This window comes from Spermophilus citellus (genome assembly GCF_964194105.1).
Source record: "Spermophilus citellus genome assembly, chromosome: 13".
Taxonomy (NCBI): Eukaryota; Metazoa; Chordata; class Mammalia; order Rodentia; family Sciuridae; genus Spermophilus; species Spermophilus citellus.
The window spans coordinates 53,803,042-53,822,684 of NC_138193.1; the positions used below are offsets into that span (position 1 = coordinate 53,803,042).

General features: G+C 40.6%; 1 protein-coding gene across 1 annotated transcript in view; it reads right to left on the reverse strand.

Moving 5' to 3' along the window:
• Window positions 1–19,643, reverse strand: part of LOC308632777 (uncharacterized protein C2orf78-like) — a gene marked incomplete at both ends in the record, with an annotated part of 53,347 nt that overhangs the window by 7,102 nt on the left and 26,602 nt on the right.

Here is a 19,643-nt window from a genome sequence, read left to right on the forward strand (position 1 = left end):
TCATTAATATATTATGAATATGTTATAAATTATGTTTCACAGTATAAGAGGTAATAGTGATACATTATTCTATTAACATATTCAGTTAACATCCCTGGAGATGGAAGAAAGAGACATCTAGGTTGAGCAAGTATAGTGGTTCTGGGACCACAGAAGTGGATTTGATTAGTGAAGTTACTGCAGTATTCAAGCATTCAGAAAGGGGTTAAAAACTTTTTTTTTTCCTAGTTGTAGATGGACCCAATACTTTTATTTTATTCATGGGTCAAGCCCAGTGTCTCACGTGTGCTAGGCTAACGTTCTACCACTGAGCCACAATCCCAGCCCTAGGGGGAAGTTCCTTGAGTGCATTCTCTGGGGAATGATGTGGCCCAAGATTCTCTTTAGTTTCTCCTTGATCCCTGCTTTCTTTGGCCTGGGCTGGGCCAGGTTCGACTGGTAACTCTCTTCTGCTCTCCTTCCCCCACCCCTCTTCATTGTAGACATTTTTTCATGGACAAGCCTTGAGTCTGCATTCTTGTACACATTGATATTACTTTATTTTAACTTGCAGAAGCAGGGGTCTTTTTTTCTGTGAGTTGATTCTTTGAAAAATGAACTCTGAACAATAGCAGAAACTCTAGAGAGGTGGAAGACCTAGCTGACTGTAAAATTTCCCTCTCTGGATTTTTGTTGTAGTTCTGTAAGTTATAATTTCCTGAGGACAGCTCCTTGGTCATGTAGACTTTCTGCCATCAGCCTCTTTCATATGTGAGAGGCACTGAGGATCCTTTCTCTCTTCTTATGTAAGAGGATCCAGTGTGGCAGTTACTGTGACTTCCTCCCCCAGGCAAACAGCCACTATAGAATCTTGGGCTTCTCACATTCTTTGTCTTGCATGTTTGGGTGGAAGGCCAGGAGAAAAGTTAGAACATTAAGAGAACATAAAGAAGTATGGATAACATAAAGAAAAGAGAGGTTAACATGGACTTTTAAATTTTAACTTTTTGTTAGAAACAAGTCAACTCATTGAGGTCTCATTTTGTGTTAATAAAAGGGGCAATTGATTTTTTTTTTTTTTTTTTTTTTTTTTTTTTTTTTTTTTTTTGCTGGGGGGTCGGGTCCTTGGAATTTAAACCAGGGACACTTTCCCATTACCTCACATCCCCAGCCCTTTTTATTTTTTTTAGAGACAGGGTCTCACTATGTTGCTTAGGGCCTGATGGATTTGTGTAGACATGCAAAGAGAGGCTTGTGGAGAAAGCATTGTGGTTATGCTGTGCACCCAAGGAGGGGGTGTGTCTGTTCAGCCCAACTTCATCTAAATTGCTTTTGCTTTTGATCCCCTGGAGAGTGTTAGTTTCTCCACTTTCTCTTGTAATGGCGATAAAGTCAGTCAGGACTGAATTGGTAATAATATATATATGAGTACTGAGCTGGTTTGGGGGAGTACAACTATGGGATTTAATCATTTTCCTTGGTGGTAAGGTTTTTTGTTTTTTTTTTGTTTGTTTTTTTTTTTTTTTTGTGGTGGTGGGGGTTTACCAGGGATTGAACTCTACCACTGAGCCACATCACCAGCCCTATTTTATGTTTTATTAGAGACATGGTCGCACTGAGTTGCTTAGCACCTTGCCATTGCTGATGTATGCTTTGAACTTGCGATCTTCCTGCCTCAGTCTCCCAAGCTGCTGGGATTATAGACGTGTGTCACCCCACCAGAAATGTGGTAAGTTGTTTTTTTAAAAAATTTTCTGTTAGTTGTCAGTGGACCTTTATTTAATTTTTGGACTTCTTTAGAGACATGTGTAGATAGTGTGATTCACGATGTCAAGAACCCACAGGAAGACAAGCGCATATATAGAAAAAATTGCTCATAAATAAAGATAAATAGTACATTTACAGGCCTATTTTCCCATCTCTTACACTGCTAATTATGGAATATAATTTTTTTTTGATGGTTGTGTGGGATAATTCCTAGCTAAGAGGGATTGTGAAATGTTTGGTGGTATAAAGATATGGCTTGGAGTATGTCAACTTTTTCAGGGTATATTTTTTTTTCTTTTTATCTCAGTTGCACACCTCAGATAGCTTACTTCTATAATACTGGCATGTAATGTGAGACTAAGAACATACAGTGAGTATCTGTAAGCCAGATCATTCCTTATGTTCTCTTAGAAATCAAAGGTATCCACAGCTACTATAGGTTAAGGAGATAGAGATGATGGAGATGGGTGCAGTCCTCATGAATTCAGCAAAGCCTTTATTCAGCTGTGGAGTCAGGCATCAGATGGGCAGACTTTTTGGTTAGAAATGGCTGCTGATCTGGGTTTATATAGGTTATAAACTGGGAGGTAACTTACCCATTGAAGACTTTAACAGGACGTGGGCATTCAGGAAAAAGGTTGCAAAAAGTAGAAATTTGTCATAATGAATAGAGGCAATGATTTCAGGTCTGGTTGCTTCTTGCTGGGAAAGGGTGAAGTAGGAGGACCCCTTGTCTCAGAGTTCTGGAAAAGAACATGGGTTCTCTGGTGGTTGAGGCTGAAGAAGAGTATATGTGGGAGTAGACTCGGGGCTCAGGCACAGTCTTCCTTTTGTGGTTTCAGAAATTTGGACTGTATTCTGGAGAGGGCTTGAGCCAGACAGGTCACCTCATTAAGAAAATGTTTTTTGTACACAGTTAAGAGTAGGGAGAAGAAAGGCTGTTATGATAAAGGTGAAGATTAACAGATTTGTTAGTTCTCGGAAAACAATTTTAGCAGGTCCTATCCTTGGGGAGCCTATTTCCCTTAATCAAGGCCATTGTATCCCTTTCAAACTCAGGGTTCACTTTCCATGATCTCAGGAGTTCGGGTCCTTTGGAGCATTGCAAGCATGATTAACTTTGGAACCATATTTTCCTGATGGTCTAATCATTTCCAACCTGTTTGAAAGACTGTGCAGAACTAGAATAGAAATTAACTGTGTAGTTATAGCTAGTAGCCCAGGTATATGTGTAGAAAAGTATTTCAAAGAGTTGAGGGAGGAAATCCCCTTAGCTAAACTGCCCCAAATTTCTTATCAAAAGTAGATGTTTTTGCATTTTCTATGGCAGAACCTGAGATTGTAATTTTAATTCAAACAAGTATTGATATGAAAAAGATCAAGTCCCATTAGGTGATTACATACATTTTGCCATTGTGTCTCAGTGTCATCAAATGGATCTCTAGTGACACAAAATTGGGTGATATTACAATGACCCTGAAGTTTCTGAGCCCATTGTAAATGTTGTACTTATTCTCCTAGTCAAATAATAGAATCTTTTAGTTGTTGAATTTTGTTTGAATTATCCGGATCCATATGTTCTTGAGTTTGCCAGGTCTCAGTGACATTCTTATGGAATTGTTGAAGGTAATGGACCTGCTGATGCAGTGTCTCCGCTGCAGTCAAAACAACAGTCCCAGCTCTCAGCCACCAGATGAGCCATTTAGCGTGGTGTTTCAGGTGCCTCAGTAGTTCCTACGTGGATGGTACTTAATGGGCCTCCTGCCATGGTACTTTTAATTTTACAAGGATCCCTTTGAGAGTCATTATAGTTTGTGCTGAACTTTGCCATAGAGTTCAAATGTTGTTGTAGCATACACTTTACACATTTAACATAATATAGATTTTTGTGAGGCATCACAAAATTTGAATGGGTATTTGAATGGGTCTGGACCCTAAAACATAGGGATTTAATACACATACTGTGAAAGTACAATCCCTTATGAAAGGAAATGTTACGATAGATAACGTTTTTCAACTTATTATATTGAGAATTATCCTTCCAGATCCCCAAAGTCTCCTCAGTCAGACCTATTTTCCATATTGTGTCCTGAATTGGCAGAAAATCCATTCTCATGGCAGGTGATAATTCTCACTTAGACCAGTATCTAGTGATGTTAGAATGGAAAACAGCTCTATGAGCCAGATGTTCTAAATTGTCTCTATGAGGTAATTTTCATCCCAGAGTTCTAGATTCAGCATCAAGTCAGTTCCCCAGGAGAACCCCAATCTATAACTTGTTTTCCTACAACAGAAAGATTCGATGATAGGGTTATCACCTTCAGACCATTGTAAAACTTTTGGTGAATGATCTCTGTGCGAATGGTAAGAGCATATGGGTCTGCTTAATGAGTAATTAACATTAACTTCCTGGCATGCAGGTGAGCCTCTGCCAGTGAGGAAAATAAGCCTGGCCTCTTGATCCTGTTATTTTGGGACATATGTAAGCCGAGTTTCGAGGCCCAGTGTGGTAACAATATGAGTTTCTGAGAGAAACACAAAGAGCGGATCAGGAGGACAGTCCTGCATAATTGAACAAGATTGTTGGGAGGACCTGGTTGTCAAGAAAGGACCAGGCAAGAAGGCCTTGGAATTAAGATAGATTGAAGGGGGAGGATCAAACCATGTTACTGGGTGAACAGTGAAGACCCACTAATAAAGTTAAAATGGAGAAAGAGAGTGCCACCAGGAGTATCCAGATCTAGGTTGGTATATTTGGCAACAGCCTCAGTAAGCCAGGCCAAAAAGAGGGTGGGGTTTTATCAGGTCCCTGGATAATTTCCTTTACCTTGTTCCAATTAACCCGGGTATGAGAATTTTTGTCATGCCTTAAAGGAAGCAAGTAATCATGTGCTGGAGTCTGATGACCCCAGTGTCTTGAGGCTGATATGTCCAATCAGGTTCAACTGTAGGGATGGCAGTCTCTGCTGCAGGATGGATAAGGGGACTTTGGGCATGGAGGAGATTGGCATGGATTATCCACCTGTAAACTGTAAGCATGTTCATCAGGAGTCAGGGTGGAAGGTTGGATGTGATAAACATCTGCCCAAGTAAGGTGGTAAGCCTGAGTCAGATGCATGAACTCCTTCCTGTACTTAGTAGAGAAAATGGGCCTACTCTGCCTCTGTTTGTGACAAAGCTGTCATAGAGAAGGTGACATGAACTTGGACCATCCCTTCAGCCCCTGCCACCTCTCTGAGAGGGAACACATGTTCCACTCTAAGGACTTTGGATCATGTAGAGGAGGTGATGGCAGGGGGGAAGGTAGAGTATGAGTGTGGGGTTTGAGGTGTGGGGTTAGACTGGGAGTAGTGGGACTTTGAGGAGAGGAGTCTGATATGGGGCCATGAGACCCCAGAATCTGTAAGGATTGGGTTTATCTGCTATTTATGGGTCAGTGAATGAGGAGGAGAGGCGTGAGTCTGTGTGGATTCACTGTAAAGCAGAGCAGGGCTGACTTAAAGGGGGCTTTGAGCTGAGGAAAAACAAAGCTTAGAGATAAGCTATTTTAGGCCCTTTGCCATTCCTCTATTGTTGGAGGTAACTTGTGAAATCCTGGAGAATGTCTTTATCAAAGGTCCTGTTACTTGGGCCATTCATGCAAATTTAAAGTAATTTAAATTAGGGCTATATTTGAGTGCAGAGACTAATGAGACATTCGATATTACGGTCAGTTTGGGAGTAAACATTCTTGAAATTACTAATAAGACTCCCTGATGGGGAGTTCTGAGGAATAACTGCATAGTTCACATATTGGAGAGGTTTGGTTGAGGTGATGGTTTGAGATGAGGGAATCCCCTGAAATCTCATGTCACTGGACTGGACTGTTACACTGGAGAAGAGGAGAATGTCCTCACTCCAGTCTCAATGGTGGGGAACTCCAGGGTCCTGGCTAGTCAAAAGGTGGTGTCCCTAGGCAGGGTATCTCTCTGCTGGGGACCGGACGGGGCCTTTCCTCTCTGTAGTACGAGAAAGCCAGTGTTGGCTCTGGGAACCAAATGGCAAAGAGGTCTCTGATCCAGAGGGCTGTAGGGTGTTGGGGAGGGGAGGGATTGGGAAGAGGATGGCAAGGGTGAGGGGAGGAGTTCAGAAAGAAGATGCCTTCAAAGCCAGTAGACAATCTGATGCAGATCCTTGCACTGGTGACATAAGGCCACAAGAACCTAGCCCAGGGCTGGGGTTGTTTTGGGGTCACATGCTGTCATTGAGAGTCAAAGTGGAGTTAGGGGGCCTCAAGAGTCTCTTTTTGTAGGGTGTGGAGGGAGGTAGGGTTGCAGTCATTTTAAAGATTCAGCAGTAGCTGTGTGAGCTGTGGCTGGGGGTTCCCCTGTCCTCAAAGGGCCAAAGGAGTGACAGGTGTTCAATGATCACTTCCCAGCTTGTATGGTTCATTTCATGTGACTGAGAAAAGGAGCAAGTTGGGCGGGGATGGGGAGAAGTGCAGATCTCATGAATTCAGCAGCTTTTATTCAGCTGAGGAGTCAGGCATCAAGTGGACACACTTTCTGGTTAGAAAATGGCCACCCATAACAGGAGCAGTCTGGATTTATGTAGGTTACACCCTGGGAGGTGACTTGAGTTTGAAGACTGTAATAGGACACGGACATTCAGGGAAAAGGTTGGAAAATTAGAATTTTTTTTAACTAAGCAGTGTTTTTACAGGGCAATAGTGGAGGGTCTATTGCACTGCCACAGGGAAGGATATATTGGGAAAGGATCAATTCTTGCCCTTTCCAGGGATTGTCCTATCATTGGGTGATGTTTGCTTTCTTCCCAGGGATTGTCTTGTCACTAGGAAAGAGGATGTATTGGGACAGATCAGTGTTATTAATATTCTTCCTTCTTCCCCCTGATCTTCTTCAAAGGCCGCCCTGTTTTGGAGGTTTGTCATATCCACATCATTCAAAAGCAGTAAGTGTAAAACCAGGAGGAATGTGGTGTATTGTTAGCTTTCTGTTACTGTAACAAACACCTGAGATAATCACCCTATAAAAGAGAAAGGATTTCTTTTGTTTCACAGCTTTGGATGATTCAGTCCATAGTCAGTTGGCAAGGCAGCAGCACATGATGAAAGGGATTTCATGGTGGAACAAGCTTCTTACCTCACAACCTGGATGGAAAAGAGAGAGAAGGGTGGTGAAGAGGAGGTATTGGGCCCTATTGTCCCCTTCAATACTGGAAACCCTCAAACCTCAATGACCAGAAGATATCCTACTAGGCACCCCCACCCTTTTTTCCAGTACTAGGGATTATGAGCTATCACCAGCTCCTCTTTTAAATAAATCTTATTATGAGACAGGCTCTTGCTCAGGTGCTCAGACCAGCCTGGAACCTGAGATCATTCTGCTCAGCCTCCCAGGAAGCTGGGATTATAGACATACAACATTATGCTTGGTTTAAGACCCACCTCTTAAAGGTTCCACCTTTCCCACTAGTGCCAAGCTGGAGGCTAAATGTTTATGGGACATTCCAGATCCACCTTTATAGCATGTGGTAAGATCATCTATTGAGAGCAATATAATTTGTACATACTGAAATATACAGGTTCAACTGCTGTTTGCCTCTCGTGTTCCCAGACTTCATAACAATTTGTTTTCATAATTCCTTCCACTTAATTCTATCTTGCAGTCTCAGCATCATCATACACTCTAAAACTAGTCTAAAATGTGGTCTGAAGAACCAAAAGAGCCTTGGTATAACGTAGCATCAAGTCATCCCCGCCCTAAACCATCTGTTTTAATACTGAGATTATTGTCCTAAGGGACAACCCCATCCCTACATTTTGTAATGATCAGGATGACTGAGACTCATCTTGGTTCACCATACCATAGGATCTATCACTGAGGTCCTTCCATATTCTCTTCTCAGTTTGATTAAAGATTGTAAACCCTCAAGCATCCATATGGTACATAGGTCCTACAAAAAACTGTCACATTTTATTAGTGTCAGCTACTTCATAGTTGCTCCAAATAGCTTTTACTCCTGTTTCTATTTTCCTCTCCATGTATTAGGTATCTGGAAAAAATACTAAAATCCTCCAATGACCTCTCATGAGGCTTGGGATTAGGATTCATACTCTTTACCTAGATTGCAGAGTGATTCAGCCACTGTCACCTCTCTGACCTCATCTCCCACTTTCCTTTTTCCTTGCTACTCTCCAGCCACACCCTCAGACCTTCTGCAGTTCCATTCCAGACCTTTGCCCAGCTGATTACTCTCATGAGGTGCTTTTGTAGTTCTCTTCACTTGGCTGGTTCCATCTTATCATTCATGTCACTCCCTCAGAGAGAACTTCCCTGTCCATCCATTCTAAGGAGCTACCCAGTTACCCTGTATCAGTTGGTCTTGTTTCAGTTTTCTTAATAGTCCTTACCTCTCTCTGATATGGTTTGGTTGGTGTATTGTCTTTCGTTGCCCACTAGAATATGATGTCCAGAAAGACGGGAGATTTTCTGACTTGCTTACAGCTCCCTTTTCAATGCCGACATTGTTTTGGGACCCCAGTAATAGTCAATATATATTCCCGGTTGCTCACATATTACTGAGGTCAATGTTGTCTCCTTGTGCCCAAAATCAGTTCCATGGATGGTCTAGCCATTTATGGTGATAACCCCGATGTGCAAAGCTAAACCAACCATTATGTACCTGGGACCAAGAATTCTTCAAAAGGCAGTCCTTGGTAGAAGCATAAAGCCTCAAGGGTAGATGCCTTCATTAGCTATCATGTTTGGGAATCTATACTTGCCAGTGGATCTACAATGAAAACGAACACATTCTGTTTTGATAGATTTCATAGATGTTGGCTTAGAGCCATCAGAAGGACAAATAATTTTAAAAGATGAGCATGGGGGCTGAGGTTGTGGCTCAGTGGTAGAGTGCTCACTAGCATGCATGAGGCACTGGGTTTGATCCTCAGAACCACACAAAAATAAAATAAAGATACTGTGTCCACTTAGGCTCAAATATAAATATTTTTTTAAAAATTCAGCGAGATCTTTTGGAGGATTTAGGTGGGTTGCATGCATTGAAACACTACAGCAGCCTATGTGGAACATTGCTAGGGAACGGAGGTTATCAGAAAGCAGAAATGGAGTGTGTATTAAAGAAAATTGTTCACACTGGTAAGATGTTTGCTGTGAACCCATTGGGAATATAAAAAGAATTTGAAAAGTAGATACTTGGGAAGACAAAGATGGGATGAACTGGTTCAAATATAGGTAAATACACAAATGCATTGCAATTTTTAAAATTGTACATTATTATTGTAGGTAAATTATCTTCTTTTTCACATGGAATTGGGATTACCTGATGATGTTGTCCCTTAAAGCAGGGAGGTGATTTATCCTTTGAAGAGGTGGGCATTAAGCCCACAAAATGTGGGCATTCCAGAAAAAGGTGGCAGTAAAACCATACATGTAAAACCATAACATGAAGAGTAATCTGTGGTTTGGAGCACCACGTATAGTTTCTTTAAAGACTGGTATCTCCTGTCAGCAAGGAAATGACAGATTTGGAAAACATTGTTTTTCCTCATGCATGGAAAGATCTTTAATATGTGTGTCTGTTAAAATTAATGATTAAATGTGTACCTGATGGATTGGTTGTATTTTATAAATACTCTGTTCCTTTTTTATGGCTAGTTAGCTATGTGCTATATAATTTATATTAAGTAATTCAAAATCTTTGTTTCAGTTAAAAGTTTCATGTCAAGGTTGAGAATTTCTAAAAGAGTTAAATGCCATAAGACACTTTAGGGTTCTTTGGTGTACTTCAGGTCAGGGATTTTATCATTTTCTATTTGGTTTACACATTTACTTTATAAAGTGGGTAGTAAGCCAACCCTGTAACTGTTTTGTATGTATAATTTTAAGTTTTTTAAATTTATTTGTTCTTTTTGTTTATACATGATATTAGAGTGTATTTTGACATATTAGTCTTACATGGAGTACGACTTTCCATTCTTTTGTGTTTGTTTGGTTTGGGGGGAGGAGTTTAGAGGAGCATCCTTTAATGGTGTATACCTCAGCACATTCCCATACTCAGATTGGAGTGGAGGCAAAGAAGCAGGGATGAGTGGGTGACCCCACAGAGCCTCACATGGCAAAGAGGAAGAGGAAGGTGACCATCAAACAGAAGAGCCGATGGCCTTCAAAGGCATAGGAGAAGAGCTGTTGCTTGAGAGATGGGTTCCTACCAGGGACAGAGATCAATGCCCACCCAGGGAGAGGAGAAAATGAGAGTGGGGGAGGGTGGAGGGCACAGGAAGGTGAGGGGAAGGTGACTGTGAGGGTCTAAGCTACACATACCCTGGAGATCTGATAGATAACAATTTGGCAAGGTGAAGTGAACCTGGCCAGACACATATTTAGATTCTGGTTTAGATGTCACTGGCATACCAGTGGTCAAGCTGGCTTTATAAAGTGGCTAATAAGCAACCACTGTAACATTTTTGTATTTCTAATTTTAAAAGTTTTTTTTTTAATTATTGATCATTTTGTTTATACATGATAGTAGAGTGTATTTTGACATATTAGGCATACATGGAGTATAACTTTCCATTCTTTTGTGTTTGTTTGGATTTTGGGGAGGAGTTTAGAGAAACATCATTTCTCTAAACACAGTTCCAAACCAGTCTCTGATCTCTGTATAGTAGCAACCACCTCCACATTCTGTCCCTAATCCCTGCTTTTTCTTCTTAGCACCTGATGGTATATATTGCTTATAATGTTATGGTCAGTCTTCTTCTCTGGGATGTAAACTCCATAAAAGCAGGTACATTATATGGGATACAGCTGTATAACCAGCACACTGAAGAATACCTGGCACATGGTAAGGAATGCAATACATATTAATTCAGTCTATGAATGGATGAATGAGATTACTGTTATCCAATAACTTAGTTTTTGTTTGAATGAATAGGAAATGAAAGCAAGTTAAGGATGTGCACATAAAGACAAATATGAATTCAGATTCATTCCTCTCAAATGATGGGAATTTTTTAAGACTAGGAGAGTTATTCAGTAGTAGTAAAGAAAAAATTTATTTTTTAAAATACTATTTTAGTTGTTGGTGTGCTTTATTTGTTTATTTATTTTTTATTCATTTACTGTGCTGAGAACGAATTTAATGCCTCATATATGCAAGGCCAGCTCTCTGCCACTGAGGTACAACCCCAGCCCCTCAAAATTTATATTTTCAACAAGACAGTTTACTTCATATGAAATTCATAAAAAGCCTCAGTATTACTTTTGAATGGAAGGTTGTACTTGGTGTATTTAGGCCTGAACATTTAAACATACACATATACACACAAATACAATAGTTTCATGTAACCCTTCAGTATAAACAGAAGCATCTTGACTATCCCCCTATCCTTTCTCCTTTCTTCCCCAAACAAATTTTTACCAGGAGGCTATCAGCTACTCAGGGCTCTTAGAATCCTATGAGTTGTATCCTGTGAATTTGGTACACCTGCTCCTGTTCATAAGAAAACATGGCAATATCTACATTGGTTTCACAGAGGCAGCAAAGTGTTCTGCATGAGTATGTCTGTGGGTTTTCTACCACTATGCAGCTGATAGTTTACAAAAATATGGAAAATCCCACCATGAAACAGGTGTGTCTCTTCATATATAATTTGGTGGAAGGCAGAGAATGTTGAAGAGGTCAGTTTTCACTAGTAAGCTGAAAATCTAAATCATGAAATATAGTTAGCCACACCAAGGCCCTCCCGAGCCATGGACAGAAGGCTATTCTGAATACTCCTGGAAGATGGCAGTCTGCTAGTGAAATGAATAGGGAAACACAAGTTGAGCCACTTGGCTTCTCTGGAATTGAGGAAGGATTTTAAGCCAGCATGTTCCATTTGTATGTCAACATTCATTTAACTTTTATCATGGTGGTTATGCTTTCTGATAAGGGGACAGAAGAATCATGAATATTATTTCCTATGAAGATTTTCAAGCCAAGTAACCCTTCTGAGAATAAATGCTCTCAATACCAGTTCCATTTCTTCCCCTGAAGAGAGCTCATGTTTATTGTCCTTTCTTCTGAACTTTCCTGCACCAGAAAAGGAAGCAGCAAAGCTTAATAGAGAAGGGCAATAGACTAAATTTAAAATACGCAGTACTGTACTACTAGAGGTTTTTCTAGGATTTGGAGGTCAATATATGTTGCTTTCTCAAATGGTTTGTATGTGCACAGGCAGCCAACCATGATTGTCAAGTAATGATAAAATTGTTTATAGCTAGATCTTGCTGCTGAAAAAGGAGTCCGATTTTGCCTTTTGTACCAACTCAGTTTTTGTACCAACTTTTTTTGCAGCAGTCAAACTTTAATGATACCTGTGCATAATATATTAGAGCTGGTTTAGTATACTGGTATCCAGGCTAAGGAGTGCAGAGTTGAAGATCCCAGGAGGAAATAGTACCACTAAAGGGCAGTCATAATTTACATAGTGTCACATACCTTCTCATAGAAATCTCAAATGAAGTGCAACAAGAAAGTACTGCTACTCTCTAATGATATTGCAGTAGTGGACAGCCATCCTACATAGTGAATCAGTTTAGACACAGAGTTCATGAATCTACCCAAGGTTGTCTCTAGAGGACTGCTTGTCACAGGTTTCATGCGAATGTCCACAGAAAGCCACAGCAGCCAGTTTTACAGGGGCTCTTTCAGACTGTGAAGAACACTGCACTTGAATGAAATGGCTGATGTAAAGAAGAGCTGTGCTAGATGGTCCAAAAGAAGAGTCTTTACGTCTGAGAAACTAATAAAAGGGATCCAGCTCAGGAGCTGAAGGAATTGTGACCGACAACAGAGGCCATTCCACAGAGGAAGGCTCTTAGGAACAAAACCCTTCCTGTAGGAAGCAGTGGGCCCTGATGATAGTGTCCAGGAAGTTGGGAAAGTCTTATCTCCATGTTTATAAATTTTCATTTTATACTAAATACATTCTTGTTGTAATATTTGCTCAACCAGTGATAGAGCCCCAGTAAGATCAACTCATCTTTGACACAGTTACTTTAGAGAAGTAGCAGAGAGTTGTTCAAAATGAGCCCATATGAGCAGTGGAAAGTCAAACATCTTCACAAGCAAAGGCCCTTCCCACCACAGCATGAGTCTCTTTTGTGTTCCCTGAATCTTTCACAACTGTGCCTGCTACTGTGCATTTATCGGGGGCTCTGTGAAGCCAGAGATGCTGAGACCAACCTCAGGGCCCCCTCTGATGCACAGCATGGGTAGCCGCCACAGCCCTGATGTAGTGCACTTGTGGTTTTTGAAAAGCTCCAGGCAGAGTACCATTCTCTTTCTTTGCTCATGTCTAAAGCAGTTTCTGTCTACTGTTAAGTCCTTCTCTTTAAGACTCAGGTTAAATCTCTTCCACTTCCTTCATGGATTTATTGAGCACTTAGAATGGATTCTTTTAAAAGAGTGCCTCCCTTCAGTGATCTCTGTTTCCTCAAAATTCCTAGTGCTTGTATGGTACATAGTATGAGAATGCTATTTATTTTTTATTGTATGTCTTCCATCTCTCCAGAGTGATTGGACACTTTTTGTGGACATGTACTCTGTGCCTTATGTATATTTTATATTCCTAGGGTCTACCAAAAGTAGGTTCTCTAAATTGATGGTATAGGTAGTGGCTAGATCTTTCTACTAAATTTAGAGTTTGGTATTTCTAACCCTAATATTAATCAGTTCAAGTCAAGGGACTCTGAAAACTAACCAAATACAGATTCAACAGATCCAAAGTAACTACACTATATAGTCACAGTTCCTTCTGTGAAGGATTTGGTACAAAGAAAAACTGATCCTGATTATTTTCTCTGAGAGTCCTTGGAGGTCAAGGAAAAAGAAAAAGTATCAGTTCAGGAAAAGAGTGAGTTTGTTTGTTTATTTGTTATTTATTTGTTTATTTATTTATTTATTTACCAGTTTTCCACAGAGAACTCCACGTGTTTCTACTCACCGACCAGTATTGGCACTGACTGACTGGAGAAACTATGGACACAGCTTCCTGGGCACCTGCACATGGCACAATCCAAGGATTATAGGAACTGGACTGGAGAGGGGAGAGTCTGAGACCATGAGGCTGAATCATTCCAAGCAGACCTCACAGCTGCTAGCACTGGGAGAGCAATGCTAAGTCACTGGACTCCCTGCAACTTCAGACACTGAGTGGAAATCTCACTCTAATGGCATCAAAAACATGTTGTAAAGTCTCTTCTGCAGCCTGTAGCCAGAGCTCATTAGGAGATGTGATGGTTAATTTTAGGTATCAGCTTTACTGCATTAAGGAATAGGAACATGGTTAGGAATTACTTCTGGTTGATACTTTCAGGGGTGTTCTGAAGGAAATTGATGTGTGGTTGAACAGAATGAGTGGGGAATATCTGTCCTCAATATGGGTGGGCACCATGCAGTCAGCTTTGGGCCCAGATAGAAACCCAAGAAAGGCAGAGGTAAGTCACTCATCTTTTATGGCCCCTGGGAAATAAAAAGTGTTTTCTTAGACACTGTATTCCAAGACTGGCACTAAGTAACTCCTGGATTCTCACATCTTTGGACTTGGACTGAGAATTATTATGCCATTAGCTTCCATGGTTGTAAGGCTTTTCGATGTCGATGGAGCCACATGACCAGCATTGCAGGGTCTCCATCTTGGAAAAAGGCTTCTGTGATATTTCTCATCTTCTGTAATTATATGAGCCATGCGGTCTCTGCCTAGATTTCAGAGTATGTTGCAGAATGCCTGAGAGCATGGACAGAGGCATGACACAGGATCAGAGCCACCAAAGAGAGTTCCCTTTGGGGCAATGACTTGGCATTGTAGGAGTAAGGCAGCCCCTCAAGACCCTAGAACCAAAGAGCTATCAGCCAACAATTCCAGTCTGAACAAGATGAGGGCAAACTCCTAACTTCTGAGAGCTGCTGGGTGAAGTGAGCCCAGCAAAAATATAGCAATGGGCCCTCTGAGGCCCTGGGGGATCCAACCCTTGTCTTAGTGTGCACGTGTGCAGGACATGGAATCAAAAGAGATTGTTCTTCAACTTTATGAATTAATGTTTTCCTTTTTTTGTCTTGCCTTGAACCTGAGAATCCTCCCACCTCAGCCTCCCCAGTAGTGGGATTACAGGCATGTGCTACCATGCCTGCTCCAGTCACTCCATTCTTCATTTGTTCCTCCCTTTTGTAATGGGGGACTGACTGTACAATACCTGTTCCACCATTGTATTTTGGAAGCATGTAACTTATTCATTTCACAGACTCACAGCTGGTGAAGGATGAATTGTGCCTTGAGTCTCACCCACATCTGATTTATTGGAACCATTGGACTTTTGAGTTCATACTCCTGATGCTTTAAGAAAAGGGTAGGCTTTAATTAGTCAAAGTAAGACAAGTGTAAAGTACTACCTTCCAGAGCATTTCTAAGAAATTTAGGGATTCTCTGTCAGAATCTAAGAAGGATGAAACTGAACATAATATTTTTCTTTTTTCTTTGAACTCATAAGAATATCATAGTATAAATTTCTAGAGTCCTACAATAAGGTAATCTTGATAATGGAAAATTACTTTGGTAGTTAATTACTTCTAAATTGAGTCTTCAGAAGAAAATTTAGATGCCAAACCTCACCCCTCTCAAAATACAAAAAACAGTCTGGTCCCTCTAAAAAGGCATGAACAAGTGGGTCATAAAACTGCTTCAGGATACCAAGAATGGACTCAGTTTGGGAGCACCATGGAGAAACTCCGTGAGAAAGCCAGCAAGGTAAGGATAGGGAGCAACTTTCACAGCTATATTTTCATATTAAGAAAAAAAGTTAAAAAGCATATTCAATTTCTGCACATTCAATAGGAAGGTCTCAACTGTTGGAGAGTGACAATGTCTGATCAGGAGGTGCACAGTCATTTGGCAGTCTGATGATGCCATCTAGGGATGATGAATTAAAGTCTGGCAGAATCCTTTCCTTTCAATTTAATAAATCCGCTTAGTCAATGTATTCAAGTAGACACTGTGCTCAGCCTACACAGGGAACACAAATGTGAATGAGACTCAAGACTTGGGTCCTACCTTGTGGGAAGTAAAAATAGTTGTTGACAGATAACCCCATGATTGGGAAAATGATCTAGGTTGTGTTGCAGATGAAAAGAGCTCTTGAGAGTTTTACATAGAACAGAGTCAATCTACTTGAAGGGAGAGGACCTGGAAATCCTTTAAGAAAAGCAGGGAAGGCAGAAAGAGTAGGTAAAAAACAAATGATAACAAACCTCTTTGAGTAAGGTAATGCACTGAGAACATGGGAGTTCAATTTCCCTGGAAATTAGAATGTGTACAAAGGAACACAGGTGGAAGCAAAGCCTGCCAGGTACATGGGGTGGAGGTCAAAAGGTCAGGCCTCCTTCTCTTCTTCCATTATACTTGTAAATGGATTTTCAGCAAAGCTGACTTCTTTAAATGACTACTTGAAAGTCAGTTCCTGTCTTCCACCAATTCCTCTAGTAATCAAGATATACTCACCATTTTCCCCCATTATTATTTTCTTGATTGCAATTATCAATGACAGGAGAAAAATGGCCAGTAGTTTTTATGGTTGATCTGGATTAATACTCACTATACGCAATTTTTTTTTTTTGACTAAACTGTTAAGAATCAAGAATGCTTTCAGGGCAAGCACAATTCAGTAGCCCTTTGTATTTTCTTATTTTTTAAAGTCAGTCATTGAATTGTACCATGCTATTGTAGGTTTGAAGATTGTTTTTACAAAAAGCCAATGCTTATCTCTAATTCGCTGACCATTTTAAATCTCTGAATAACCTTAAAAGCTGAGGATTTGATTTTCTTTTTTTAACCTTTATTTTATTTATTTATTTTTATGTGGTCCTGAGGATTGAACACAGGGCCTCACCCGTGCTAAGTGAGTGCTCTACCACTGAGCCACAACCCCAGCCCTGAGGATTTGATTTTCAAGGATAGCACCAGCTTTTCAGAAAATTCACTTGGCTTCAGCTCAATTGTATGATTTCAACAAAGGCCTCTTTTACAAGATAGCCAGTGTAACAGAACAGAGTATGGCAGTCCTTATCGAAGGGGGTTCTGTTATCAAAGCCTGGTAAGTGGGATCACAGAGGCACTCCTGGGATGAATACCCAGAATGACACTTGCAGCAAAAAATGGAAAAGGATAACAGCAAATAAACTCATTACTTTTAGAGTTGCTCAGTGCTCAGAGGTTCATGGACCTGTCTTAGCTGGCTTTGCACTTTTGGTGCACTGTAAAGGGTGTGTGGATGACCCAGATGAGGTGGGGAAGTTTTGACAGGGTAGAATGTCTTAAACACCTCCTGGGTATTCCCCAACTCAGACAGAGTCTTCCCTGGCCTTCATGTGGGAAGCTCACATCTCCATGGTCAGATGTCAGGACCAAGAATTTCTGAGACACAAAAGAGAAAACAGATGGCATTAGAAAGAAGACCAACATCATCCCAGCCCATTCTAGTACAAAGTGTGTTTACCTCACGAACTTCTACTTGAAAAAATTTAAAGACAAAAATATGTTGTGGTGTTTATCAAATCAGGTCTGTCTCCTACAAGAAGGTGGAGAACATCAAGAAAGCTCAAATCATGATGAGAGTATTGGCATACTCAAAAACCTACAATCCTTGTAGCACAATTAGGTTAATGAATATCAAGAGAACAGGCCAAGGTGGATTCAGTTCTACCCTTCAAGTCAGTCATTCGCTGTCATTAAGTTGCTCTGCCTAGAGCATCATAAAAGTAGTTATAGTACCTTGTATTTCTTCCATCATCTCTCTTTCCAGCTACCTACTTTCATTTATCCCAGTACCTGAAAGAGCATATTCGGTGAACTGACAGGAGGATTGTTAATTGACTTCATGGGTGGTCATTTTAATTTAATCTGAGTAACTGACATTTTCTGTGCTTTACCTTTTTATATTAATGTCCAAACTTGGTTAGGGAAACTTGTCTAGTAATGAATGTTTATAATTACTACTGCTCACTAAACCACTATTCCTTTCAGTCTAAAACATTGTGCCTCATTTTCATGGCAAGGTATTTAATTTTTTTTTCAGTAAGGATTAAACCCAGGTGTTTTACTACTGAGCTACATTCCAAGCCCATTTTATGTTTTTATTTTTGAGACAGAATCTCACTAAGTTTCTCAGGGCCTTGCTCAGTTGTTGAGGTTGGCCTTAAACTTGTGATTCCCCTGAGTCTCCTAGGACTTTTAAATGACAGGCACCAGGGCCAGCTGAATTTTACTTTATTTTTTTAAACCAGTTTAAGAAACATTATTTTTAGTTCTAGTTATAAGTGAAAACTATCCATATTTCTTGTGCCTCTGATTGTTTGACCACATATCCCAATCATCAAATGCTTTTCCAGGGGTGCAGTTTGGGGGGGGTGGGTGGCTGGGATTTCAGGAAGGTACCACCATATCAGCTTGGAATTTAGATCTTAAAATAACTATTTATTTATATTCAAAAACTAAGCACTCATTTAATAACAAAAGGGCACAGAGTAGTTTTGAATATGGGGGAGAGGCATGGTACCCAGTCTGGAAGTTTTCTTTCCCTGTGTCTTAAACGCCAGTAATTTTACAATCTTTCCAATTATTCTTGCTGTTAGACTCCAGATTTTCTTGAGAGTTTCATTATTTTCCATAACCTCCAAAAGAAAAGTAGGTATTTGACATGCATTGAATCTGTAATATTCCCTAGCCAGCACTCTCTAGAATGTACAAGCTATATAATTTATCTTGTAATTTAGAGCCAAAGTCAACTGTCTCTTTCTTGTCTTTTCCATAATTTCATGTTACTCCTTCTCAACATTTTTTTTTTTGGTGTGTGTGTGGGTGGGGGGGTCAGTCAGGATTACAGTGCTCCCGGGAATCCGCCCATTTTCCTTCATTTATTTAGCCACTGTTTCTGTGTTTTCTACTCCAATCCTTCCCTAGAGTTAGTCATCTCTAGGCCAATTCTCTCACATGGTTTCCTCAATATTCAGGTCACATTTCCTTCATAAAACTTTCCCTCTAAACCCCCCTCATGGTCATAAAAAGCTGGGGAACTGATAGAGATGCAGAGGCACTGCATCTCCCACAAAGCCTCTTGCGAATCTAAAATGTCCCCAAGTTGCCTCATTGGTAAACTGTATTGTGGAGGTGGTGAAAGGAAGCAGCAGGAATGAGCAGAGGGGGCGTTTACAGTAGAGAGCGATGCACCCACAAGTGCTTGGAGTGCCCTTCTTAAAAGCATTCAAGCCCAAACTGCCATTCCCAGGCAAAATCACCTAAGGTTGTAGGTCTTTCATATGAAATAGCCAGGATAGTGCTGGACCTTGCTGGTCAGGCAACAACCCAAGGAGACTAGAGCCTTAAATAGCCTCGTGCCCAGTGGGTGGTGTAGAGGACACACAGCAGCTGCTCCTATCAGAGTTCCATGCTCAAAATTCCAAAATCCACCACATCCAAGACCCTTTACCTCCTTTCCTCCAGGATGATGCCTGGCGGCACGCCCACTAACACCAATCTGCCAATTATACTCCCAAGGATTTATGACCAGGGGTGAGAAGCTGGTGAGCAAGGCTAGAATCAACTCCTGCAAAATCTGGCCAAAGATGAGCAAGCTCTGCAGCACCCTAGCTTTTAAAGGAAAATAGACCCAGAAGAAAGTGGACTCCAGTAGTTAAATGAAGCTTTGACCAAGCTGAATTTTTTTTTTTTTTGCTTTTGAGTAGATGTTTCCCAAGACATATCCCCTCCATTACACTCACATAAACTCATATTCCAAGAGGGATTGCTGATTCAAGTAAAATAGCCGACTTAAACGAAT